The 12,081-nt window shown below is 51.2% G+C and overlaps 1 protein-coding gene across 1 annotated transcript in view; it reads right to left on the bottom strand.

Annotated features, from left to right (window-relative positions):
* Positions 1-8,477, bottom strand: part of BDKRB2 (bradykinin receptor B2) — a 34,390-nt gene extending 25,913 nt beyond the window's left edge. Inside the window, exon 1 of the mRNA XM_036841164.1 lies at positions 8,034-8,477. The gene's annotated coding sequence lies outside the window, so the exon portion shown is untranslated. The remainder of the gene's footprint in view (positions 1-8,033) is intronic.
* Positions 8,478-12,081: the final 3,604 nt, after the last annotated feature.

The raw sequence follows: 12,081 nt of genomic DNA, 5'->3' as shown, positions 1-12,081 counted from the left end.
GTGTGGCGTATTTGTGTGTACATGTGTGTATGTGTGTGTTGTGTGTGTGCGAGTGTGTGTGTGTGTGGTGTGGCGTATTTGTGTGTACGTGTGTGTACATGTGTGTATGTGTCTGTGCTGTCTCTGTTATGTGTGTGTGTGGTGTGGCGTATTTGTGTGTACATGTGTGTATGTGTGTGTTGTGTGTGTGCGAGTGTGTGTGTGTGTGGTGTGGCGTATTTGTGTGTACGTGTGTGTACATGTGTGTATGTGTCTGTGCTGTCTCTGTTATGTGTGTGTGGTGTGGCGTATTTGTGTGTACATGTGTGTATGTGTGTGTTGTGTGTGTGCGAGTGTGTGTGTGTGTGGTGTGGCGTATTTGTGTGTACGTGTGTGTACGTGTGTGTATGTGTCTGTGCTGTCTCTGTTGTGTGTGTGTTTATGTGTGTGTGTGTGTGTGTGTGTGTGAGCGTGTGGTGTGTGCAGTGTGTGTGTGTGTGTGTGTGTGTGTGATGTGTGAGTGTGTGTGGCAGGCTGGCACACAGAGGCCCAGGAAGGGGAAGGTGGAGATCCTGCCATTTGGCTCTGGATGCAGGAGGCTCAGGACCAGCAGGGGACGTGGCCGTCCCGGGTCCTCTGGGCTGGCCCCTGGGGTCACAGGAGCGGGGTGCTGAGTCCAAGCCGCCCAGGCCCTCGCCTGTCTCTCCCACAGGCTCCGCGCTCCTCGCGGGCAGGAGCCTCCGAGCCGGGAGCCCAGAGGGTCTCTCCCGAGCGGTTCAGAAAGGAGGGAATGAGCGGGCCCTGTGCGGCGTGGGCACTTTCACACACGGTCCTGCTGCGTCGGCTGCACAGAGGCTGTGGATGGCGGTCTTGATGCCCTGATGCAGGCGGGAAGGGAGGGTCTCAGGCCGGTCAGCGACCCGCCCTGTGTCACTCAGCAGGCAGTTGGCCAAGCCCCGATCAGAATGCTGGGCTGTTGCACAGCGAGGCCGGGGCCCTCCACCACGGCCTCTGCCCAGGCGCTGGAGCTGCCTGGAGGCCGCCTTTGGAGAAGCTGGCACTCAGGGTCCAAAAGAAGGGACTTTGCAGAGTGACGCAGGCCTACCACTGGCTGCCACGGGACTCCTGGGGTCGGACCCCATTCCCTTGGGGGAGGCACCCGGGCTCAGAGCCGGTGGGCTCAGAAGTCTCATCTGTGCCCCAGAGCCTTTAGGACATGGGGACACGGCAAGACCCACAGAAAGGAAGCCTGGAAACCTGCCACCTGACTGTTAGTCTGCAGTGACAAAGAGGCCTCCTTGGAACACCTGCTCTCTCCAGGAGGCCAGAGGCCACACTCAGGAATGTCAGTGCTCACTGGCCCTGGCGTCTGATGGCCAGATGCCCTTCCTGTTGTCACTGCAGAGTCCGACCTCCCAGGAGGCCGGCTGAGCCTACCAGGGTACAGGCCCTAACAGCCAGGAGGGCGCTGCAGGTCCCCTGGGGACCAGGCTGGGGATGAACAGAGGGGTAAGATGAGGCCCTGGCCTTTGAGGGGGCTCACAGGCTGCAGGAGAGGCAAACACACAGAGGATGCCAACACAGCCTGGCTAGTGCTGTCACTGGGGGGCCAAAGGCAGTTGCGGGGCACCAACGAGGGACCTAGCTTCTGGGAAGGGGTGTAGAAGGCTTCCTGGAAGGAGGGACCCCTTCATCTCAAAGGATGAGTAGGAGAAGAAGCTTGAGGAAGGTGTGGAAAAGCATCAGAGGCATGGGAACAGCATGAACGAAGGCTCAGAGGCATTGGAGAGCATCGTGTGCTTAGGATCCTGGATAGTTCAGATTTTCCTCAGTTTCACACCAGCTTTTTCCTCCTCTCTGTTTGGAAGAGTCAAGCCCTCCTATATGGTCTCAACTCCACGGTTGGGTGTTCCTGCTTTAGGCCTGGGAAGTGCTCCATCTCTAAGGCACTCTGCAGCACCATCACAGGCCCATTTTAGAGTTCAGCCCCCAGAGGCTGGTGTGGGGAGGGGGCTGCCTTTGCCCTCTCTTACGTGGGGCTGTTTGGGGGAGAGGCTGCCCTTGTAAATCTGCTCTGAAAGTTCTTTCTCCCAGTCGTAACCAGCTCAGTTCTACCTCAGTGGCCTTCACCAGTCCCGCACCTCTCAACGTGCCAAGCAGGGCCTCAAATTCAAATGCCCACAGGGGCCCATTAAAGTGGGGTGCTGGAGGTGAGAGCAGATGCTGGCGCTGGGGGAAGGATGGGCACTCGGAGGGCCAAGGTCTGACCTAAAGAGTTGTGTGTGGCCAGGTGGGGCGTTACATTTCAGCCTTGCCAGAGCCGTCTGCATTCCTAGAGAAGCTGGGAAGCTGAATTTTTATGTGAAATATCCCACTTTAAAAATATTGACTCCTTTAAAAAATGCTGGTGGCTAAATACTTAGCACATCTGTGAGCCTGTTGGTTCGTGGGCTCTGATGGAGGCTTAGGTATAAAAGGTTGAAGCAGAGATGATGGGATCCCAGGCCCAGGTCATGGCGGGGGGCAGGGCTTTGAGCTCTGCTCTCCTACCTTCAGGGACATGGGACCCTCCCAGGGAACAGGAGGCCAGTATAGAAAGAAGGCCTTCATGGGGCCAACAGAAACCCCCAACCAGGCAGATCCTCCTTCCCACAGCCTGGAAGGGCTGGGATGCTGGGCCCCAGCTTTGCTGCAGGCCACTCTTGACCACAAATAAAGTGGTTGCTTATCACTCCCTGTCTCGGCAGCTTATTCTAATTCTCCGCATAGCGCAGATCACTTCCTAATGTTTCCTTCCCCTTCCCTACTTTCAAAGAGCCAGCATTTGGTTTTTCCTTAGATGGAATACTGATATTAACGTTTTTTTCCTTTCTAATTAATCATTTTGTTTTGTCATCATTATTCTTTCTTCTACTTCTTTTTCTTTCTTTCTTTTGTTCTTTCTTCTACTTTTTTTGTCCATCCATCTTCTTGAACTGAACATTTTATTCATTTACTTGCAATCTATATAAACAATAATATAATAATCATCATAATAATTATTATTATTAACATGAGTTCGACTATGAGTATGGCTTTGTCTGTATCCCATAAATTTGATTAACAGTGTTCTTGTAACTGATCTTGTCTCAGAGATCTGTAATTTCAGTTTTGATGATCTCTGATGGGAGAGTTCTGAGGAAGAGCATTTTCTAAAATTTACAAGTGATTTGTGATGTTTAGTGTCCATATTTGATGTTAATTTCTACAGTATGGTCAAGTAATGCAGCCAGTAAGAGTTTTATATCTGGGACTATATTAAGGTTTTCTTTAGGGCCTAGAACATAATCAATTTCTATAAATATTCCTTGGATTGTATTTCCTTTGTTGAATACAAAGTAAGATAATTTACCATAGTTTATAATAATTATATGTTACAAATATAACATACTATAATTATATATATATATATATATATATATATATATATATATATATATACTCTTCAATTCTTCTAATGGTTATCTTTAAAATTTTAACAAACATATGAAAACTTGTATCCATCTATTAGCATCAAGAGTAGAAAAATAACTGTTCTTCCAGCTAAGATAAAATCTTTAGTGTAAATCAACTATACTTCAATTTAAAAAAAATCTTTAGCACACTTTTCCTCCTCCCTTCTTTTTCTCTTCTCACTTTTCAGATTTAGCTGAAATAATAAGAAATTTTTGTTCCAGATTATTTCCTAATTTTTATGTCTATTTTAAGCATCCTGCATAAACAGTTACAAAGCTTCACGATCACAGTACAACCAATTTGTTAGCCATAGTTTAGAACTGAACTGGTTTAACTGATGAGCTACTTTTCCCTATGACTTGTCTTTCCTTTTCTTGAATTGTTTGATGGGATTAATTCCCCATTTGGCTGGGAGGTGCAATCTCAGAGGCTCTGGAAGGACCAGAAAGCCTGCCTACTGCAGTCAGGGTGTCACCCCTGCTGTATAGGTATTCATAGTAGGTGCCACGAGCTGGGCTGGGTTCAGTCTTTTCCCTGGAGGGGCTTTCAGTTGGGTGGGAGAGGCAGGGCACCGCTTGATGCTTCCTGAGGCCCAAATCCACCTGCAGGGGAGCTAGGCTGGGAGCTGTCTGAGGCCCCGAGTTCTCAGGGACAGTGTGTCGGTTCTTGAAATGACATGGGAGGGGGCGGTGATACAGCCCTGGGTACCAGGGTTTGGGGGCCCTGAATTTCGGCCATGGGGATTAAGAGGAAGGATCTGGGGATGGTGGCTTTGGGGTCTAGGGCAGGGACAGGGCCTGAGTTCCTTTCGAATTTGCTCCCCCCAGAAAGCCATTTGCTAAGGCAGTGTGTGTCCATGGCTGGTCTTCCCGGTCAGGCCACACCCCCTTGGAATATGGTCACTTGGGGACCCAAAGGAAAGAAGAGGGAACACGAGGTCACAGGTACACATCAGCACAGTAACAGCCACAGAAGCACTGGGCTTGCCCAAGTGCCTGGCACTCTACAGTTTACAGCACCTCAAGAGGTGTCTGGCACAGGCGCTGCTGATTTCGTGAGGCTCAGAGAAGCAAAGTGACCTCGCTGAGCTGGCTCAGCCAGCTAGCGAGTTTGGATCGGGGTCTGGAAGCCGGTTCTCTGCGCCCGCCTTCCCAGAGCTCCACTGGCCAGAGAAATCAGAGGGGCCCAGAGGCGCTGGGGAGTGTGGGCTGGAAACCTGAAGTTTGAGCCCTCAAGGGAAAAGTTACAGGGCTCCCACAGATGTGCTGCCTAGGAATATGAGTGTGGGCATGCTGGGGCACCCTGTTCCCTGGGAACCCACAAGCTGCAGTGACCCCACGGCAAGGCAGACACCACCTCTGGTAGTCCCATGTCCTTGCTGCCGTCCCTCTGCTACGTGGGCACCTGCAGTAAGCCTGGCCCCTGTTTGCACTGCACTAGCACCATCTGAGATAAACCTCTCCATGCTCTTATAAGTAGGAATGACTATCCCCATCGTACAGTTGAGAAAACTGAGGCTCAGAGAGCTTCTCCAGCAGTAAACAGTCAGAATCTGAACGCAGAGCCTGTGCTTGTTCCACCCTGCTTTGCGCTGTGATGATTTTTTTTGGAGGGGGTTCACATTTTTCTAGCCTATAGAACCCTACAGATTCCAGAGTCAAAGGAATACGTTACTTCTTGGGTTTGTTCTGGAAAGTATATTTTGATTGAGGAGTTGTGGAAGTTTTGCTCAGGGAGGACCCATAGGATGAGAATTATACAGTCCAACTCCAAGAGATAGAAAGTGGCCCAATGCTCAGTGGGAGAGGGATTTAGCTTCAGTCTAAGGAAGGACTTTTTAACAGTACAACCCTCTCGAGATGGAGCAGGTGCCTTGTACAGTAGCAACCTCCCCGTTCCTGGAAGCATGTGCACAAAGAAGTCAGGGAATTCCTGGGCCGGGTGGGTGTTGGAAGGGAGGTACTCAGTCTTAATATCAAGTCTTAGGAAGTTCTCATCATTTGATCCATGGCTCAGGGATACCCTAAGTGCCTTCTGAATCCTCAACACAAAGTCCTGCACGGTGTGCTTTAAAAAAAAAATTAGACTTTATTTTTAAAGCAGTTTCAGGTTCACAGAAAAATTGAGCAGAAAATACAGAGAGTTCCCACATACCTCCTACCCAATACGTGCACAATCTTCCCCACTTATCAACATCCTGCACCAGAGTGCTGTGTTCTTACAATCAATGAACCTACACTGACATATCATATCGCCAAAGTCCATGGTTTACATTAGGGTTCACTCTTGGTGTTGTACATTCTATGGGTTTGGACAAATGTATAATGACATGTATCCACCATTACAGCTTCATGCAGAGTAGTTTCACTGCCCTAAAAATCTTCTGTGCTCCGTGTGTTCATTCCTCCCTCCCCCCAACGTTGGCAACCACTGATTTTTTCACTGTCTCCATAGTTCTGCCTTTTCCAGAATGTCATATAATAGGAATCCTACAGTATGTAGCCTTTTCAGATTGGCTTCTTTCACTTAGTAATATGCTCTGTGTGCTTTTAGTGCCTGCCAAGGGACCCGTATTCACTTATTCATCCATCCACCCTTCCATCCATCCATCCATCCATCCATCCATCCATCCATCTATCCATCCATCCATCCATCCATCCACCTATCCATCCATCCATCCATCTACCCATCCAGCCATCCACCCACCCACCTACCATTCAGTCATTCAGCAAATACTGACCAGTGCCCACTTTATGGTAGGCACGGTTCTCAGTGCAGGCGAGCCAGCTGTGAATGGACGGACATGATCCCTACTTTCATTTTGAAAACCAGAATCCCCTGGTGGGTCTGCAGGGCAATCTCCAGTGCCCTCTCTGACCCCAAGGCTGCACAGGTCAGAAAGGCAGCCATTAGTGTTACCCTCGGATCCACTCTGAACTTTTTATCCAGACACGGTCACTGTGTTAGCAGAGACCACACGGCATGGCTCTTTCCCTGCTTGGTGCCGTTGGCCAGCATCTCTCCAGTTCGGTCTAATCCCATGTCCTTAGTCTCACCATTCGTCAATCATCGGAACCTTCCCCTGCTTATAAGTGACAGACCTGAGTCCCAAAGAGGTCAAGGCCTTTCCCGGACCCTGACCAGAGGGCTTTGCTCAGTTACGTCCTGGCTCGGAGGCTCAGTTTCCTCATCTGCTCTGTGATGGCCTCGGAGCGCATGACTGCAGGGGTTTTGTGAGTTCCCGGCAGAGCTGGGATGAGACCCTGGGGTCATGCCTATGCGGCCAGCATGGGAGCCTGCATTTGCAGTGTTCTCCAAAACCCCTTCTCCTGGCTCTTCCCCACCCCCTGTTTGACTCCAGGAGAAAAGCAGTGAGCTCTTCCTTCAAGCTTGTGGGGCTCCTATTGTGGAATGTCCTCTTCACCCCGACTGCTGCCAGGGCCCAGAAGGACACAGAACAGTTTTCCTCCAGATAGGGAGGGTGGACGGTGTCCTGTGGGGTCGCTCACCCTGCCCCCAGCCACCCCCTGAGAGAAGGAATAAGAGGTGGGTTGGTCCTGGGGCCCCCATGGCCCACTCCTGGGCCAGAGCTCCCACTTCCTGTGGACTGATGGGAGCCCCAGGCAGCCTGACTCAAGGAGGCACATTCTAACCTGCCTGGGAGAGCAACTCCCACCTCCCTCCCCGACGCAGCCTCGGGAAACTACCTGCCCTCGGCAGCTCTGACAACGGCTACGATTTATTGAGCACCTACTGCATAGGCCTCACTTCACTTCATCAGCCCATTTCTGTCTTTGCCCCCCATCCTGCCAGGTCAGCTTTCTGGCTCAGGAAACTGGGAAAAAAACGGACTCAAAAACATTACCCAGGGGATGAGAGCAGAGCTTGGTGCCAACCCAGGGCTGGATGCAAAGCCCACGCTCTGAACAAACAAACTGTTTTATCAGCCAGGACCAGACGAGAGGGATGCGAAGCTTATCTGAGTTATCACCACAACCGCCCCAATGCACATCAGCCATCGTTCACAAACCCCCTTCCGTCTGTGGTCTGATTAACTCCAGCCGCCCCAGGAAGCAGGCGAGCAGGGTGCTTTGCAGACGAGAAACTGAGGCTCAGAGAGGTTAAGTAACTTGTCCAGGGTCACACAGGGCCAATGAGCGGTAGGGCTATGAGTGAGAAGCCAGATTCTTGAGTCTAAGCCTCACACCTTCCCTGCTTCACCACCCTCTCTGCTTTAGTACAGGAATCCACCCAAAGTCTGTAAAAGTCAGGTCACTAAATGGCTCACATAAATACACACCTGCCTGTCTGTCTCCTCCATTCAGGGAGAAGACAAACCTAGAACAAACAAGAATGTTTCGTTTGCTGGGAGCCCTTCTTGTTACCTGTAGGGAAGGAAGGGAACTTTCCCAAACTCCCTAGGACCTGAGGAAAACTTCTCACCCAGCCTGGGAATCAGCCCCCATGTCACCCATCTGCCCGCCCTCCCTCTGTGCTTGGTCTGCTTGTCCTTCCCCGAGAAGGCGAGGCGGCTGGACCAGCCCCTGCCCGGCACCCACCTTGTCCGGAGCACAAACGCGGGCACTTCGTAGCTCCCTGGTCCAGCGGGGCTGCCCGAAGGCCCCAGTCCTCCGAGGAACCTCCGGAGCTGAGCTGGAGTGGCAGCGGGAACATATCATCTTTCAAGGGCTGGGCTGTGATGTCATCACCCTCCTGGGCACTTCCTCCCTCCACCTCCAGCCTAGGCCAGAGCTCCAGCTCCTGCCCAGCGCCGGCCCCAGCCAGGCTGGCTACAGTTTCCAGAACCCAGACCTACAGAGGCCAGGTGGGGGGCTGCAGCTGCCCAGGGCTCCTGCTGCCCTCTGAGCCTGGGGCGCTGGGCGAGCCGCGTGGATGATTTCCAGGTTAGTGCACGGAGTGTTCTCTTGTGTAGACAGGCTGCCCTTTAGAGGCTCGGATTGGCAGACGTGTTCTGGGCTCCAAGTCAGCCTGGATTTCAGCCCCAGCGCTGCCACTTTCCTGGAGGAAAACCTCGGGCAGGTGACTAAACCTCTCTGAACTCTGAAAGGCAGCTGATGGTGACAAATCTCAGAGAGGGGAGGGGTGAGGGTTAGTAACAGTCCTGACATGTACATAACTTTTACTGTGGCAGGCGCTTTTTTAAAGCCCATAAATGCGTTAACTCAGCTAATCCTCCTCAGGAACCCAGGCAGTCTGGCTCCAAAATCTGTTCTTAACCACTTTCCCATCCCTTTTCTCAACTAAATGAAATTTTGGTGTGAATATTGGATGCATAGCAGGTGACCCCTAAAATACTAGTTTTCTTCTTTCTGGTATTGAGCTAGGTAGCTGACACACTTCACAAGTGAATACATTTGTCTAATAGCACATTTATTGCTTATCATGATTTCTTTTCCCTATGCGGTTGTTTTGTGTCTGAGTTCAGGTGTAAACAGTGGGCATTTACACAGAAGGTAGAAACAAGGGTGGCCAGGGAGGCAGGGGAGTTCTGATTTTTTTTTATGCCATGTATACTTCCAAAGGGATGACGGCAGCAGAAACTCGGAAACATCTTCAGAGATAGAACACCTTTCCCTGTCCTGTTTTCTGGTGACACTTAAGGATTTGTGCCTCTGAGACTCAGCCATTTCTTTGGGGATGTTTGGCTGTGGTTTCCTCACACTTCAACACTGATTGGCTTTCTTGGCTTCGCTCTGGAGACTCACTGACAATCCACAGCACTTAACACTCCCAGAAGCTTAGAAGCTGGAAAGTATGGGGGCCTTCAAACATTTTTGGAAAAAGTCTTAAAGCCTTTCCTTCAAAAGAGAGCTGATAATGTGGGTCCGGTGGGACTGCGGGAATAAACGGGAGGGTCACAACTCCACCTGCTGTCTCCCCTTCCCCTGTAACTTCTCTAAACCAAGTCTTCAAACCAGCGACTGAGTCCAGCTCCATTATTAGAGATACGGGGAAACTGAGTCCCAGAAGGGTTAACGGGGAGGCCTGGGATCTAGGCCTGACTTGGCTGTGAACTGGTTGCATAAACTTGAATGTGGTCCTTTCCCCGACCTGGTGTCTCAGTGACTCCTCTGCACAGTGGCTGGTTCTACGGTGCTGGGACTCCTTGATCTGAGATTTCTGACTTCCTAGATGGGAGCAGGGCTCTTTGGACAGGCTGCCTGGTGCCCACCAGCCCTATAACATGGACTGTGCTATATGCTTTTTCCAGGAGAGAGGATCTATAGTCTTCGTCAAATTACTGAAAGGATCTTCTATGATCCAAAGCATCTTGCATCCCTCAGATGTCAGAGAGAGAGAGAGAGAGACCTTGTGAGGCCCCTTCCAGCTCACATATTCTAGGGTTCTACATCTATGAGATGAAAAATCTTCAAAGATCTGAATCCAGTGCTGATGCTTCTGTAAATACTATTGACAGAGAGAGCTCCAAAGGGCATCGTCCATCTACACACTTCTCCATCCACCACTGTAATATAGTTTTTTTGGGGGGGTGGGGGAGAAATGCTATCTGGACACAGTTTTGAAGTCCTGGCTCGCGGTTGGTCAGTTCTTCTTGAACAGCTAAGTTCACACTCACATCACTTCTCTTCTCGGGTTTTCACACTCTGGGCCACTATACACCTGCCCTAATCATGCGGGGGCCAGGTACCAAACAACTATGGACAGCCCTTATATCCTGGAACTTACAAAATTATTCAAATTAGCCAATCCACAGGGAGCCTGAGAAAGCTGCCTAACCCATCCTGCTTGCTGTACATAAGCTCTCCCTGTAGCACCAGCTTGCTGTTACTCTGTCCCCACGTGCAACCCCTGTGTGGCCCTGCCTGGAAGACTTCTCTCCTTTGGGGAAGTAAGTAACAAAAAGTTCTGCCTTTCATCTATCTGAGTGCCATCGTGTCATGTCTCTCCAACAAAAGAATCTTTAAATCTTGAAAAATAATCACCCACTCTTCCATCCACCTACACTTGTATCTACCCATTCACCCATCCACCCACCTGCTCTCCCATCCTTCCATCCATCCATCCATCCAGCCAGCCAGCCACTGATTTATCAGACATCCGCATAGGTAGTCTGTGCATTGTTAGGCAGAAGTGAATGAATCAATGCACCCATGTCTGGGAGGAGCCCACCACTGAGGCCAGGGAACCATTTCAAAAGGAATTTCTCACAAACTCAGTAACAACCCACACTCATTTATATCTGGATCGGCACGTATTTGTACTTCATTTTTGCTATGAGAAAAGTTAGCTAAACCCTTCCTGCGAAATCTGACACCCCTGAGTTATTCTACCCCTTTCCACTTATCCACTTGGCTGGGGTCACAAGGGGGCTCAGCCTGAGGTCACAAGGGGGCTCAGCCCTGCCAGGACTCCGGCTCCAGCCGGCCCCGGGGGTTTTCAGGGACACCTAGAGGGGGCACCGAGTTCCTCCTGCATAACCCTGACGGCCTCCGCGCTAAGCCAGGGCCCCTCTGTGGCTTGATAAGAACCGACCCCTGGCCTCTCCAGCTCAAGTCCAAACCTAAGCCTTAGCATCACGCAGTCATCTAAGTCTCCCAAATGTGGCAGATGGCAGCTGACTCATGCAGTGATTTGCACATGCAGCGATCTCTGTTTGGAGTGCCCTTCCTTTGGAAACTCCCGCCCTTCTTTTAGGGGCCGCTCACGGGCCTTTTCCTGACGTGCCTGGCGGAGGCTGCACCCCCGCCTGCACTCAGAAGCCTGGGCGCCTCCCTCCACGGCGCCGAGTTTTCTTCCATGCCCCCCGGACATGAATCCCATGAGGCAGGGACTCCTGTCTTATTTATCAGTGTCTGTTATCGTCCAGCACATAGCAGGGCCCCTGTGAACTCCTGCTGATGGAATGAAGACACAGGTCAGTCTACGGGCAAAAGCCCCCCAGATCCAACCTCACTGGGGTGGAGAAAAGAGCCCAGAAAACAGAACAGCAGGAAAGCCAGCTATGTATGCATATGTCCGCGCACACGTTTGTTTATGTATGTCTGCCCCTCCACCCCAGTGTTCCAGAACATTCTCTCCAAATGTCTGTGTGTGAGGCTGAGGTCCTCAGTCCCCTCCCCAGGAAGCCCCTTTTCCATCCACCTCCAGAAGTGGGCTGCGCTTTTGTCCAGAACTCTATAGTCTTGACCAGAAAGCAACCCCTGTTCTCTGTCACTCGGCAGCCGCCCGGCATACCACAAGCGGACCAATCCTGAAAAACTGGGTGAGCACGGATTTTGATTCAGAGCGAAACATGCACAAAGCCTATAGTGTGGATTGGTTGGCACTGATGCCCACGCCCTCGGACCCTGCAGAGCAAGTCCCAGCCGACGTGCAGCCCCCTCCGTTCTGCCTCTGTTCTCGCCCCCGACCCCCAGAGGCCCCCATAGCCCTGCAGGAAGCTTCGTCCTGGGCACAGCTGGCCCTCAGTCCCCAGCTCCGACCCCCGGGCTGTCCATTCCCCAGTGATAAGCTACTAGCTGTTTAAAGTCCTTCTGAGTAAAGGAGAATTAAAATTTGAATTTATTAGCATGCATTTTACCATTCACCTTTATATCGCTCAGCTTGAAGTGCAAATATCTGTGC

This window comes from Balaenoptera musculus, chromosome 2 (genome assembly GCF_009873245.2).
Source record: "Balaenoptera musculus isolate JJ_BM4_2016_0621 chromosome 2, mBalMus1.pri.v3, whole genome shotgun sequence".
In the NCBI taxonomy this organism is placed as follows: domain Eukaryota; kingdom Metazoa; phylum Chordata; class Mammalia; order Artiodactyla; family Balaenopteridae; genus Balaenoptera; species Balaenoptera musculus.
Note: the sequence above shows the minus strand (reverse complement) of the source record. Positions and strands in the feature narration are given on the sequence as shown.